This window comes from Narcine bancroftii, chromosome 14 (genome assembly GCF_036971445.1).
Source record: "Narcine bancroftii isolate sNarBan1 chromosome 14, sNarBan1.hap1, whole genome shotgun sequence".
NCBI lineage: Eukaryota > Metazoa > Chordata > Chondrichthyes > Torpediniformes > Narcinidae > Narcine > Narcine bancroftii.
In genome coordinates, this window is record NC_091482.1 from 3,933,038 (window position 1) to 3,949,340 (window position 16,303).

The following is a 16,303-nucleotide window of genomic DNA, read 5'->3' on the forward strand; positions in this document are numbered from 1 at the left end:
AAGGAGTACAGTCCAAGAGCCATCAAATGTTCATCATATGCTAATCCCTTCATTCCTGGAATAATTCTTGTTGCATGTCAGTTAGCTCACTTAATCTTTCATTACATCTTGACATTCTGTAATCTGGATTTGGGTCTTCCAAAGTCAAGTTGCTTTGGGTTATCCTCCAGTGCCATCTGAAAGTCAACAAACCAACCAGACATGCTACTGGAATTTACAAGAGCATTAGCACTGACCAAGGCACAGAGAAAGTGGACATAGTTAATTGACTTTTGTATGCCATATGGCAAGATTTAATTTACAATATGGTTTGAAATGTATAGTTTGTGATGCTATTTGGAACATAAGAAATAGGAGCAGGAGAAGGCCATACGGCCCTTCAAACCTGCTCTGCCATTCAATGAGATTGTGGCTGATCTGATGATGGACTCATCTCCACCGACCATTTATTTTTGTCTTGAGGCTAAGCAAACTCATTTCATACCATAAACACCATTTGGAACTTTAATGCCTTCATTCCCAAGATGAGATATTAAACTTTGATCTCCTGTAAAGGGTATCAACAAGTTTTCACATATTAAAAATTGATTTTTCATACCAGTGGTTTTTTTTTCCGGTTTTTCTGGTTAACCCACTCACATCATAGGATTTCACTGTGATCCCTGATTTTATTTGTATTGTGTTACGACCACAATGGAGCTTTTTGCATCTGAACAGCATTCCTCACATTCAAATAATGATCTCGACATTTTACAATAAAGAGGAAAGGAATACAGTGGACATCAAGCATCGGAAAAGGAAAGAAAACTGGAAACAGAATGGGGAGTAAAACAGATGCTTGAAGAGAAGCGTTCAATATTTGGGAGGTTTATAAGTTGGGTAGAGAATATTAAAGGGCAGGACTGAATGAAGAGTAGACTGGAGAAAGTAAAAGGAGACCGACGACAGAGTGTGTGCAATGATGTTGAGATCACAAGGACAGAGTGCCCAAAGGAATAGTCAGAAAAAGAGAAGAGAATCCTGAAAAACATAGCAGAGGATGAGAGAACAAGCTGTTTGCTTATTGGCAATAAAAGAGATAGGGATAGGTGGGGCTCATTACAAAGATATCAGTGGGGGGCACAAATACCTCTGAGCAGAAAGCCTTGCAAAAAGTAGAAGACACAGCCCAATAGATCACAGGCCAAAAACTCTCCCCACCGTGGAGAAAATCCACATGGAACACTGCTGTTGGAGAGCAGCAGCAGCCATCAAGTATCCTTATCACCCAGGACGTGTAACCATCAGGAAAGAGGTTTAAGTGCCCCAAGGCTCAGGAACAGTTGCTACCCCTCCACCATCAGACTCCTCAACAACAAACTCAATCAGAGAGGCGTTTAAGGACTCTTACTTGGCCCTTTATTATTGAATATTTGTTTTCTGTATTGGACAGTTTGTTTGCCCTCCCTTCTTTTTCATATCTCTCTCTTTTGCATACGTTTCTTTCCTTGAGTGCAGATTTTTGCACCACCGCTAAGTCGAAATTCTGCCTGGCCCTACAAGAAAAAGAACTCAGGGTTGGATGTGATGTCACGTATGTGCTCTGACAATAAATCTGAACTTTTATCAATAAGACCTCACTTGTGCCTATTGTTTTTCTGTGAACAAAACAAAGTAGCTCTAAGCTGTACATTCTTGGTGGAAGGTGAAACAGCCACCAAACCAAATTAAGCCATAATGAATAACAATTACAGATGAATTGGTAATTGTGGATTGTGACACTGTGTTAATACTCATTTACCAAATCTTAGGAAAATATTTCAGCTTTATTTTGAAGTACTTTTGAAAGGATTATGTCTTATAACTAATGCCTTACTTTATGTGACAATGATTCTTGAGACTGAAGAGCTTAGAGCCGGAATGAATACAAATCACTTTCTAATCAAAAACAGTGACAGTACAGAACAAAAAAAACTGTAGCTATGATTTATAATGCTGTAAAGTTGAAGATTAACAGCATTATTACACACATGAGGTTCCTTAGACTTCCATTGCCAAACTTCCTGTTGACTTCATCAGTAATGTTCCCACTAAGGGCAAATGTTGTCTATGGGGGACTAGGTGTTGCTGTGTGTAAGAACACTGTATTCTTCCTCTGTGGCCCATTTTTGACTTAAGTTATGAAGAGCTGATGGTCTCCTCTCTCTGTGAATTATTAAGAGCTACATACAAAATAAGCTTTGACAAGCATCATTCAGGACAACAGCTGGCTGTAAGTGTATTTGCAAGCTATTAACAGAATTTAAAATAATTACTACGTCATTTCTACTGGCTCTATCAAGTTTAAATGAGTGAAAGTGTTGGAGATTGAGAAATGTGGGGGGGGGGGGAAATCATGTTCCCGTCGGCAATCTGGCTCATACCATTTGTTTCAGGTTCATGAATTAGGACTGAGCTCATTTAGTCATCTAAATGAAGTTCCTCAATCCCATTGTGACTGCTTAAGTTAGGGACTGCGCTGATTGACAAATAAGCTCAGTAATAATGTTGCTGAGAACGTGAACCCTCTTATCGGAAGCCATATCCCTACAAAACAGCACATCTTGATCACTAAGGCATCTCTCATGACTCAAATGTCATTCTTTTAACAGGAAAGAGTGCCAGCATTTTAATGTGCAGTTGGTATATGATCAGGACCAGAAAATGACATTTTCTGCGTGCTCATTTCTCTGGAATCTACTATTAAAATAAAAATTCATATTCTTATCTTTGTTTAAGGCACACAATTTTGCTATTTGAACAGTTAGTATCCATCCTATAAAAGTAATTATAGACCTCTGAAAAATATGAATACACTAGCAAAACAAAGCTGGCGACTTGTGGACAAAGGACTTACACCCAGGCTCTGACCTGCTGGAGATTGGTTGAAGGTTTACCAGGTATTGGAAGTGGAATGCGAGAGGGGCATCTGAGGGGCCTCAGGCCTGATTGTGTTGAAGTTTGGATCTGGAGCATGGGTGCTGACAGATTGGACTGAAGTCTGTGTGGCTGCAGAGTCTTACGGCAGACTAAATGCAATACTACATCTGTTTTATTACATGACAATAAAAGGATCTTAAATAACATATAAACCATGGCAGCACTAGATAGATAATGGAGCAGACAACTAATGTGCCCATAAGAAACACTTAGATTACTAAATAGAACAGGCCACTGAAGAATATACACCATTATTCAATACATACAAAGAATGTGTAAACTGAAATATACCACTTAAATTTATTTACTGTACCTAGATACAAAGAAACTTCCTTTGCTGCTAACACAGTGATAAAATACATAATTTTATGATTCTGTATTAAAAGTCTAAACTCATTCCTACCTAAAAACTTATCTATAACTTGCATTTTGTCAATAAAGACAGCCAAAATCTTGCAAACATAAGATAAACAGTTGAGTAATAACACAAATACGTGAATACTATGCCATCCGTTTCTCGCCCATTGATTGAAGGAGGGTTGGAAGTAGTTATCTATGTTCATTAAGTGATAAACCCGAGCCCTTGAGATGTTTATCAACACCAACCTCTAAGACTCATGGCTGCAGAGGCAGTTTGGCTTTTTTTCTGTGCGATGTTGGCCAGGTGCTGGTTATTGGCTGGAGGGAGAAAATGCACGTTTACATCAGATGTTTAACACTTGCACTGAAGCTCCGTCTGGTGCTAGGTAACCCAGGGCAGCTTGCCTAATTGTAATCTGATCTTGCCCTCCAGTGCCCATCTCTGGCCTTCATTTTATGCTGCTACTCACATGTATGTCATTGGCCTCCTTTTGGTTCTTCTCCAGCTCATGAACTGTTCAAAGCAGAGTCAGTTTCTGTGGTGATGCAAGGGACGAATTGAGTGAGTAGCAATGAAATTGAAGTGTCGGCATATCACTTAAAGGTTACGTAGCAGCAGATGGCTGGAAACATAAGGCAGCACCAGACTGGTGCATCGCCCGGATGGCATTACCAGAAGGAAGAATGTAAGGTAAAAAAGCATACGCGGTCTTGTGCACACTCGGCAGTTTCACTATTGCCAATAGTTCAGCAATCACAATGATTTTTCCTCCATCTGTGCAAAGTCACAGATGAAGGACCTCTGGGTCTCTTTCTCTCTCACTTGTATGCAAATTTCTCCAGAGGAAAAAAAAATATTTGGGCAAGTTCTCATGTGATACTTGACTATGAGGCACCTTCACAAATCCCGTGAGGACAGCACGGTTGGTGTAGTGGTTAGCGCAACGCCTTTACAGCAATTGGGACCAGGGTACAAATCCTGTGCTGTCTGTAAGGAGTTTGACCATTCTCCCTGTGTCTGTGTGGGTTTTCCCTGGGGGCTCCGGTTTCCTCTCACCGGGGTGTAAATTGGGCCGCATGGACTCGTGTGCTGAAATGTCTAAATTTATAAATTTAAAGTGAAAACAATTAGGAGAAGAGTGATGGGATTTCATCCAAGTTTCCTTGGAGGAGAAGAAGGATGGTAAACAAGAGGAAAACAAACAGTGAATGGATAGAATTTGAGCCTGCCAATTGCATACAAGTGTCAGGTTCTGATAATCAACTCAATGAAGTTGGATACTGATAATCAACTCATTGTTTCATTGGGCCTCATCACCCAATCATTTATCATATAGGCTGTCTGAAGCTAGAATGAAAAGAATGCATTGTGAAAATGTTCAGAATGAAGGCCTATCATTTTTTCCCCAAAATATATTTATTGAAGCATCAAAGACAACTTCATACACATTATACAGATGTCCGTTATGCTCTTTTTTAAAGCAGAAAATCCAATGCCCTCAGACCCCCACTTTCTGACCACGTTTGCTGACAGAATCACTGATATATTACTGATTGTACTGGTATAACTGTCTCAGTTAGTATTTCACTCTGAAATCATTCATAATTCAGAGAAATAACGCAGAAAGGATCGCTATTTGTGGAAAAAATTTCCAGTGGACCCTCTTAAATGAGTATTTGATTTCCTCCAGTTTAATAAAGAGGCTAAGCAATTTATTATCATAATTGATCTCCGTTAAGAAATATGGAAGACTTGCAACCTACCATATTTTATTAATAGACTATTAAACAGTGTTACTCCTAGATCAACACCATCTGCCCCATTCCCCCTATTTCCTTTTATCTCATTTTCTCACACCTGCTCACTGACCTACACTGAGAAGAAATTGACAGTGACCAGTTTTACCCAGCAGCATGTCTTTGGGATGCGGTTGGAAACGAGAGAGTCCAAGGAAATCCACAAGGACACAGGATCCTGACCTCAGGAATTGTCTCCACAGATAAGGACTGAGATCAGGATTGAAGCTGGGTCACTGAACGAGCCAAGTCTAGTATTTTCGTTGACTTTGCTGCATTTCCTGGAACAGAAGACATTTTCTCAGATATGTTATGGCATTGTTGGATCCCATCAGATTCCTGAATAATCAATGAACCAAAGACACTGCCTTATTTTTCATGTACTATTGTTGGTTTATATAAATGTTTGCACTGTGACGCTGCCACAAAATACTGAATTTCGTGACTTGTTCATGACAATAAATTCTGATACAAAAGATAAGGGACAGATGAGCAAACACCTCAAATCCTGTGTATATATATGTACATACACGAGTATTTTAAAAATACTAGTCGATAGATTGCTCTGATTCACTGCCATTCAAGTTTTAACAAATGAATCATCACTGGTATTCTGAGACAGAGAGGTACAAGTCTCTAAATGATTTATGAGGCCATCATTTCACTTTGGAACAATATGTAATAAACACCACAAAATATGGTACTGGAGATAGCATGGGTTGAAAGACAATGGACAATCATTGATTTAAAAATATTATCTAATTTTAATAACAGCATATAAAATAATCTCTTACAAACATGATAAAAGTAAAAACTATGATCAGTGGAACTGCAGTGTACAATCAATGACTTTCAACCATGCAATTGAGGTCTGAATGATATTATCTGTGGGCTAACCAAATGGTTGCAATGTGAAAAGAAGAATTTTAAACAAGCTTCCAGGGGAGTTTCATGAAAGAAAATGGGCCATTGCCAAATTGGGAATTTCGGCTTTCTCAAAACAGGCCTTTTTGTCACTGTGGTTAGTTTCTGAATGTCAACATTAGGTTAGTCTTGGGTGAGACAAGAAATAAAGAGGACTGGATTAAGATCACTGGGGTCTCCCTTTCGTCCAGTGATGATATTTACCAGGAGCTTTGCTTAAATAGGGCTCTTATTGAGGACCCTTTCCATCCAGCACACAGTATCTTTGACCCACCTTCAACAAGGAGGAGGTATAAGAACATCAAAGTCAGGACTGCCAGGCTGGGAAGTAGTTTCTTCCTGCAGGCTGTGAGATTGATGAATGATATCCTGTAACTAAGTAAATCATCCTAAAATATTTATATATACTTATTTTAAATTTACCTTCATGTATATATGGACGTGATTACTAAACGTCGTGTATTGTGTGTGCACTGTGGTCCAGAAAAAGGCTGTTTCGTCTCGTTGTTTATGTACAGTCAGATGATAATAAACTTGAGCTTGAAATGTTTAAGAGGAACATTAGGAGGATCTTTTTCACTCAGAGGGTGGTGAGAGTGTGGAATGAGATGCCAGTGGAAGTGGTGTGTTTAATTTTAACATTTAAGACCAAGTTGAATAGGTACATAGATGGATGGGTACAATCCAGGTTGATGGCACTAGGCTGAATAATAGGCAGACGAGATGGGCCAAAGGACCTGCTCCTGTGCTGTGGTGTCCTATGGTTCGAGACCTGGCAAATTGTATCAGGACTTGTTTTTGGAGTTTGCATCTGAAACTGGCTGAAAGTTTTGAGTAGAAAATATATAGTTTTCATGCTTAGGTCTCTGCTTGTAGTTTTTAACATTTAGGACTGATTCACATCGTTCAAACTGACTTTGCAAACTAATATAATGAATGTTAGATGTTCTTGCATAAACAAAGTAACTTGCTGTAACTACTCTCCAGTGTTCCTCTTCTGAACATGGTAACCTCTGTTACTGCAAGTTTTGAAGTCTGTAATGTGCCGAGGTAAGATGCTGTTCCTTGAACCTACATTGAGCTTTGATCCAACAAAGATAGACAGGCGTGAGTTGGAATGGGAAGGAGATTAAACAGAAGACCATTGGAAGCTCGGGTTAACATTTAAAAATGGAAGTAAATCTTTCAATATGGAGAGAATATATGCAAACTTTGAAGGAAAAAATATACTATGAGAATGAAGACAAGAATAGTTTGCATATTTATACCATGCATTCAATAGTTCCCTTACAAAGTAATTTGATATACCATAATCAATATTTGTCTTACTCATCAAAAACCTTTTCAGTCGTCACACTAATCTTTTTGTGTTTGTTTGGTTCCTCTCCTCCTGTAATGTGTATATCTACTAGCTCAACTAAAAGTGGACAAAGTTCACCTGAACAGATGCAAACACACCCTGGATTAGCTCGCTATCAATGCAATGGCTTGGAATTTCTAAGTGGAGTTGCTTAGTCTCCTGCAACAGCCCCCATTTCCCCACTTCCAAGGAACAGCTAATTGCTAATTCTGAGGCAAATTCTTGGCAAGTAATTTCTCATGAAAGCTATGCATTGTCTGAGGTTCTGTGGTGGCAAGCATGGGACTTGATGAATATGGTGGAAAACGAACTGAAAGCAGAGGATTCAGCTGAAGGCTGCTTGCAATTCATTCACAGATTAGGAGACAGCATGAAACATGAACATGTATTGGAATTCAAAATGTACAGGGGTTGTAGGTTAATTGGGTGTGATTGGGCAGCAGGGGCTTGTGAGTTGGAAAGGCCTGCTACCGTGCTGTATGTCTAAATTTAATAAATTTAACTATGGGAAGCAGTCCCAGTTTTCTAAGCTTTATGACACATCACAGGGTAAATAGAAAATACTGCTCTTTGCATTTTAGAAAATAACATTAAATCAAAATAAAAATCCCAATACTTAGTGCATAAATGGTTAATTTATTATGCTTTGTTTTTTTCATCTCATTCTTCCCTGCTGCATTGTTTATTTAGTCTTAATAATCTGGCAAACAAACACAGAAAAACTGGGCAGGCTTCAGGGAATAACCCTGCACTGCCCTCTGCAGCTTTAGAATAAAATCTCTCTTCCATTTTATTTTTCCATTGGGAAGGGAAAGGTGAATTCTATCTAATTAGGCTCCCAGCGCTGCTTCAGGACCTTCTAATATGAAGCCCCACATTTTCCTCTAGGTGTTATATTTTTTTTTAAAAACTTTAAAAGCCATTTTTACAAGGAAAGTACAGGGTCTGGTGAAAGAAGACAGAAATAAAATGATGTGGATGATACTTTGCCACATAAAATTGCAGCCATTCTTGAACTGTTTTATTTACATTGTTCAGTTGTCAGGCTGAACAGAAGAGATTAATCTAGCACAGCAGTTTTTAAATTCTGTATTGAAATTTCCAAGACATTTGTGGGCAAATCAAACCATATTTAATGCTCTTTCTTTTGCAAGCAAAAATAATGAAGACAAAACTAGTAGTGAATTTATACAATTCACAGACAATTGTCATACCAAGAGTTAAAAATCTATAGCATAGTTGGATCTTGATATAAAAAAATTATCTGTTTGATTATATTTAGTTGGTTAACCAAAGCATTCCAATTATTCATTGGAAATCTGAGACACTTTGTTTTAATGTAATACAATTAGATTTTGTTATATTTTTGTCCTTAAATTAAATTATGTGGATTATTATCAGACTACATTAAAATCTCCTTTGCGCAGGCCCGAGGACAGGTCCACGTCCTCCCCCTCAAAAGATGCTCACAAACTCAAGCAAGCATGCTGGAACATCAGAACCATGCTAGACAAGGCTGACAGCCACCGACCTGAACGTCGGTCTGCCCTCATCACACATGAACTCCTCAGACTTGACATTGACATAGCCGCTCTCAGTGAAGTCCGCCTTGCAGATGTAGGCAGCCTCCAAGAACGCGGCGCGGGCTACACACTCTATTGGTCTGGCAAGCCTATGGATTAACGACGCCTAGCTGGTGTAGGCTTCATGGTCAAGAACTCCATTGCCTCCAAAATTGAGTAGTTCAGAATGATAAGACCACAAGCCTTTGCTGGTCAATGACTCTTAAATGTAGATTACACACTGCCCTTACATTCTACTTGCACAGCATATCTCAACGACACATTTTCATTCCTGCTCACGTTGATGTGCCTTTGTGTCGTTAACAGGTCAATGTTATGAATTTACAGTGGTTGATTAAAACTAGTGGGTTCAATTCAATGTTACTGTCATGTCACTCTCACTGAGGAGTTTGCTTTGGGTTTTTTTTATAAATGATGATGAACGAGCTTGCAAATTTTGATTTTTTTTTTGCTGGGTGCAAAATTATTTTTCAAAGTACCCTTTGAATAAGAGCAGCTGCAAGATTCTGCAGACCCTAACGCATACTCTTTATTTATTTTTATGTATGTACTGCATATAAATATGTGCTACATCAATATACATGCTTGCATGTTTTTACACCGAGGACCAAGAAACATTTTCGTCTAGTTGTACTTCCACAATTGGATGATAATAACGAAATTGAAACTTGATATTAACAATAATCAAGAAACCATGATCCACGTTCCACCTCAATGTGGTCCTGAGAACTCCACACGATGGTTCCACTAAGATGAAGGTGTGAAGTCATTCTGGAGACACAAGTTGCAGATGCTGGAATCTGGAGCCAAAAAACACACTGCCGGAGGAACTGCTTGAGTCAGGCAGCATCTATGGAGGCAAAGGGATGATTCACATTTCAAGTTCAGATCCTACATCAGGTCTGAGAATGGAAAGGAGAAATAGCCAGTATAATGAAGAGGGGTGAGGCAATAAGTGGATCTAGTTTCTGGGCTGATGATCCAGGAGGAGAAGACAAGGGCAAAGAGAGCAACAGGAGGCTGCAAGCTAATGAGTGAAAGTGCTGCAGATAATGAAATCTGACAAAGGAGAGTGATGGGTGGAATCAGATAAGGGAGTGATGGCAGGGGAACAGTGGGAGGAGGGGAAGACATTAGGTAATAAGGGGAGGAAACGGAAAGAAGGATGTGTGAGAGGTCTTGGTTGGATCAGAGAGAAATAAGAGAACAAAGTGGGGTAATTATCTGAAATTTTCTAAATTCAATCTTTGTTCCATTGGATAAATTATTGCCCCGCTATATGAGGTGCTGTTTCTCTCGTCTGCATTTGACTTCATCTTTGCAATGGAGGATACTGAGGACAGATATGTCAGTATGGGAAAAGGAAGGCAGATAAAATGATTCATAACCAGGGTCTGCAGACAGACGTTACCTAGTTGTGCTTTGTCTTGCTGATGTAGAGGAGGCCACATCAAGAACATCAAAAGCAATAGATGAGGTTGGAGCAGGTATGTGTCAACCTCTTCCTCACCTGAATGAGGATCTTTAAGTCTCTGAATGGAGGCAAAGGAGGCATAGAGACAGGTGTTGTAACCTCGACACTCCAGAAGAAAGTCCATGAGGCAGGTTGGATGGACAGGGATTAGAAAAAGAGCGAGTCACTGAGAGAGTGGTCTTTGCGGAAAACAGAAAGGCGTGGGGAGGGTGGTGGGGTCACTTTGTATCTAGTGGAATATCTTTGCACTGTCAATTACTTGCACTCAGTCTGCAATGGCCACCTTGACCTCCCAGTTACAAACCATTTTAACTTTCCACTCCCACACCAACCCATCTAGCCTTGACCTCGTCCATTACCACTCAAACTAGTGGAACAACACCTCATATTCCACCTGGATAGTCCACAACCCAACAGCGTGTACATGGAATTCTCCAATTTTAACTAACATACGTCCCTCTGCTCCCTTCTCTCTCTGTATCCACCCATATCCTGTTGCAGATACCCATCTGTACAACACCCCAAGCTCCCCATAACCCAACTTCTTTCCCTTCCAATACTGTTCCATCTGCCTGACATCCCTCCCTCATCTGGTTCCACTCATCACCTTCCTTTCTTATCAGGTTCTCTAATCTCCAGCCTTTAGTAGTCTTCACATCACCCCCCAGGCTCTCGGTCACAATCTCAACCCCTCCCTTCCCCAATTATTCTATCAACTCATCGCCTCTCCTTTTACACCCTCAGTCCTGATGTAGGATCGTGATGCAAAATGTTATCCGTCCCTTTGCCTCCACTGATATTACCTGATATGCTGAGTTCCTCCAGCAGCTTCCCTTTTTTGCTGTGAACTTATTTTTATTGTCTGAATTCTGAGCCTGAGTGTGGATGCCAATAATGGCAGGTTCTGTACACTGGAAGTGTGGCCAAGTTTGATAATTTTTCTCCTCCTCTAGGACATAACATTTTACATCAGTGAGAAGGTTGGCTCAGATGAATAAATTTCAAGTAGGCATTCTCAGCGAAAACTGTGTTTGGAGCTCCCTCTAGAGTCAAGTAGCACATAGAACTTTAAAAAAATCATATTAAAAGTGATCTACCTCAAGGCATTTTCAGGTGGCCAAAATACCCCAATGTAAAGCTGCATATGCAGCTGTCAGGCGGCCACCTGAAAGGACAGGAGGCACCTGCATGGCGCACTTTGTAACCCTCCTCTGGGAGGGATAATCGCCGGAGCACTCAAGTCCCCCTCAGGCACCTGAATGCAGCCCCCTGAAAGTGGCTGCCAAGGGGATGACAATCAGCTGGCGAGCATCTGACAGCCCCCCCTCCCCCCTGCCCCTGCTACCTGGCACGGGACATCAGGGCAGGGGCAGCATGCGCCGCCCGCCCCAGTGCTGATGTCTCGAAGAGACAGGAACCGGAGTGTGGTCCGAGGCACCTCCCGTGCAGTTGTCCCTTTCAGGTGGCCAGCACTGCCACCTGATCTGCAATTCCACAGGTCCGATACTGCAGAGAATGCACCTGAAAGTGCCTTAAGTAATAACATAGGTCTTTGGGGAAAAATTTTAAGTTTGATCCTGAGCTTATGAAGTTAGCCGAGGCAATAACTAGGACACTATAATTTGTCTCCACATCTTTGACGTGGGCCAAGAAACATCCGATTGATACTTCTCCTCCAGAACACATCGCAAAAACTTGCTGGAGAGTGTGAACATCAAGTAAAACGGAATCGACTTTAAGCCACGGCCATCACTTGGTGCTCTTTGCAGGGAAAATAGTCATTTCAATTGGAAACTAATGATCTGCAGTTCGTAAACACTATCACAGTGTTAGGAAAATGGCAGCACTGCCTCTGGTGCTGACATGCAGGAAGCGAGGAGCAGAGATACAGCATTCTTGTGGGGTCAATTGCTGTCAGCTCCTCACAGGCTTTGAATGGTCCGTTAAAGGAACCAACGGTAGTTTTTGGCCCAAAATGGCAACGCCTATAATTGGGAGCAGCCACAAGGGGTTGCAGACTCCAAGAGAGTGGAGGACTGGCGCAGGGCACCAGAAAACAGTGAGACCATTCCCCATCTAAGAAGGAGAAGCAGAAGATATCACCCACAGGATGGTGACCACAGCAATGGACCAGAGAGGAGGCTCTGGAGCTGAAAGACTACTGGCAACTTGAGGTGAGGAACCCACGGAGGCTGGGGGCTGCTGGAGATTGCTGTTGGGTAACTTGTGCCGGGTTGCGGACTGCTGGAGACTGGCTGAAGGGGGAACTGGTATTGGAACTGGGATGCGAGGGGGTGCTGAAGGCTCTGCGGTTGGACTGGACTCTGTGTAGTTGCAGAGGCTGCAGAAGCGCTGGAGGCAAATCTACGGGTACTCGGTGACTCTGGGGGGGGGCTCTCCTTTGCTTCTCTTTCTCTGACTGTAAGAGGCACTTCAGGCAATTTCTGCTGATGGCGAATTTGTCTGCAGGCAAGAGCAATTTCATGTAATAAGATACTGTTTTGTTACAACGAAGCTTGTGGCTGTGTAATTGTGTACTCTGAGAAAGAAAATAACAGTATTTTACTTCCAAACTATAATTCACTGCTCATACCAAGGAGCTGATTATGGACATTAGGAGGAAATCAGGAGATAACGAACCAGTCCTCATTGAGGGAGTCAACAAAGGAAATAAGTGGTTAAGAACTTCAAATTCCTGGCTGTCAACATCTTGGAGGATCTGTCCTGGGGCCTTCATATCGATGCAATCACGAAGAAGGCTCACCAGGGGCTATACTTTGTGAAGATTTTGAGGAGATTTGGTACGTCACCAACGACTTGCAAATTCCCACAGGTGTATCATGGAGAGTATTCTGACTCATTGCATCTCTGTCTGGCCTGGAGATGCCAATGCACAGGACAGGAGTTATTAACTCAGTCAGTGACATCACAGGCCTCAGTGTTCACTCCATCGAGGATATATGCAAAAGGCAGTGTCTTAAGAAAGCAGTCTCTGTCCTCAAGGACCCTCACCACTCAGGCCATGCCCTCTTCACAATGCTACCATCAGAAACGAAGATGAGCATCAGCTTCTTCCCCTCCGCCATCAGATTTCTGAATGACAATGAACCACAGATACTCCCCAACTTTATCCTTTTTTTTTTGTATTATTTATTTTATTTTGAAATGTAATTTATAGCAATATTTGCACCGTGACGCTGCCGCAAAGCAATGAATTTTGTGACATGTTCATGACAATAAATTCTGATTCATTAAAGTTCCTACTGGCTTTAAGTGCGTAGGTGTGGCATTTGCAGTTCTACTACACCCAATTCATTGCACAATGTTAGTGTCAGAATATCACTTCCTTCGAGCCATGACTGGAACTCTTTCAGATCCCCTGTGCAGCACTACATTTTTTTTTGCACAAAGCAATTTCCACCCCATAATGTTTTAAGTAGACAAGTTCTATGGTTCTTAATATTTGCTGTAAGAATTCTTTAAGTTCAAGAATGGAAAGAACCTCATCCATTAATGGCATTTTGTTAGGACAAAAATAAGTATGCGTGACTTGTTATAATTAACTTGTGAGAGTTCTTTTCACACCCACCAGAAGTCAATAGAGGTTTAAGCCCTTGCACACATGACTTGGTAAGACAACCATTAATTTCCAATAAGTCTGTCATCTAAATGTCAGATCATGTCAATTTGGAGATGCCAGCCAAGAAATTTGAATTGTCAATTCTAAATCTATGAATATGTAACTAATGGCAACACAAACACTGCAACACTATTCTTAATACCGAGCCTGTCAGAAAAAACTGGAGGTAATTCTTAAACCAACACTAGTAAATTGTTATTTGCTAAAAAGAGCTGTTAGAGCCTGCAATACCTGCCTTTACTCTGACCAAGCTTCCTGGGCTTTCACTAAATGATGTCTCTAAAATGCCATGTGGTGAGTTGTACCATCACTGTATCAGTGAGTCTGTGATTCCATTTGTGACTGATGTTCAGACTAAAATTTGCTGGATCAACTCATTTAACTCTCCATGAATGACCCGCAGCAATAAATCTTGTCTAAATCAGAATAACCTATAGATGATGCTTTGGAAATTATAATAGAACTTTTAAAAATCTCTATTTGGATGAATACTGTAAAAGGAGTGTGAGGGACCTGTACATAAATTGGTAAGTCTTTGGATTTCTGAAGTTATTGCCAAAAAACGATTGAAATGCGGATGATTTTTTTAATGCCCATTTTTCCTCTGCATTTTCTGGAACACAAGGAGGAACAAGGGGAGTGCTAAAGGAGAAACATCCACATTATAGAATCTGACCTTCTAGCTAGACAATCTATCACAGGTCGTTTTATGGTCTCTATCCCTTGAGCTCTTTTTGCTCGACTGAATCATTTAACTGCAAATTGTTCACATTAACCATTGAAGTACATGATTTAGCTACCCAGTACTGGCAACATCCTGGTGAATTTCCTCTGCAATCTTTCAACTTATTGTTCCCCTTGCTATAGCTGAGTGACCAGAACTTCACGCAATACCTCAAGTGTGGCCTCACCAACAATCTGTACAGCAATATCATGAAGTCCTAACTTTTGTACTCAATACCCCATCTAATGAAGGAGAGTATAGCAAATTCTGCATTTACCATCCTGATCACTTGAGTTGCCACTTCCATGGGACTATACACCTGTACCCCTTGGGTTCTCTGTTCTACAACACTCTTCAGGACCCTTTCCATTATCTGCTCAAGTCCTACCCTGATTTGACTTACCAATGTACAGCATCACAACCTTGTCATAGTTAAATTCTGTTTGACTCACCTTCCAACTGATTTAGATCCTATTTTAAACTTCCTCACTGTCCACTATACCACCAATTTTGGCAAAATTTGCCATCCAAATCATTAACATAGATAACAAACAACAGTAGATACAGTACTAACTGCTGCACCACACTAATGGTTACAGACCACCAATAAGGAAAGCAATTCTCCACTGGTACCCTCTACAGTATTTCCTCTGCTAAGGCAGTTTTGAATCCCATAGTCAACTCTCCTTGGATCCTGTATGTTATTCAACTTTCCACACTAACTTGCCATGAGGACATTATGCTCACCATGCTGCTCTCATCAACCCTCTTAGATCAGGTCTTCAAAAAATGGTCAGTTTCGTGAGACCTGATTCCCCCAATCAGAAAGTCAGCTAACTGCCTCTAATCAGTCACTGCTTATCAAATGATGGTGGATCCTGTCCTTCCGAACTCCACCCAGCAACTTTCCTACTACTGACTTCAGTTTCACTGGCCTGTAGTTTCCATGCTTATCTCTGCTTTCCTTATTAAATAATGGTACGGTATTAGCTATTTTCCTATCTTCAAGTATTCTCCAGAGGCCAAAGATGATGTAAATATCTCTGTCAGAGCCTCCACAATTTCTTCCCTACCTTATAAAGTGTAAGATGGAAATGCGTTCAGGTCCTGGGAATTTGTCCACCTCAATTGTAAATTGATTAGCCCCGTAATCCTTGGAGAAATGTATAATTTCTCCAATGAATATATAATTATATATACAAACAGCTTTTAAAACTTTCTTAGCTTGACATGCTGTTTCCTCTCTCTTGCGCTTAATTCCAATGGTACGAACATTTCTCCTTTCTTTTCTTTCACTCCAAATATATCAGTATCTAAGCAGTTTGAAACAAGAATCACACTTTGTCATGCTTTTTCTACAATGTAGGGCTGCTTTCCTGACGATGTAAAGTCATGCAGAACATCATTTCACCCATTGCTTGAGTGATTTCAATAGACATATTCAGGAGTATAAAACATTTCTTATGAAACAAAACCTTTTTAT

The 16,303-nt window shown here is 40.7% G+C and overlaps 1 protein-coding gene and 1 long non-coding RNA gene across 6 annotated transcripts in view; one reads left to right on the forward strand and one right to left on the reverse strand.

Moving 5' to 3' along the window:
• Nucleotides 1–16,303, reverse strand: part of brip1 (BRCA1 interacting helicase 1) — a 342,881-nt gene that overhangs the window by 69,050 nt on the left and 257,528 nt on the right. The window lies entirely within an intron of this gene.
• Nucleotides 2,103–16,303, forward strand: part of LOC138749703 (uncharacterized) — a 55,468-nt gene continuing 41,267 nt past the window's right edge. The window contains exons 1-3 of one of the 2 annotated variants that reach the window (XR_011348829.1): nt 2,103–2,251; nt 3,825–4,009; nt 8,827–9,399. This is a non-coding gene — a long non-coding RNA (uncharacterized lncRNA). Of the gene's footprint in view, nt 2,252–3,824; nt 4,010–8,826; nt 9,400–16,303 lie in introns of those variants that run through there. The other variant, XR_011348830.1, reaches the window with a different exon arrangement.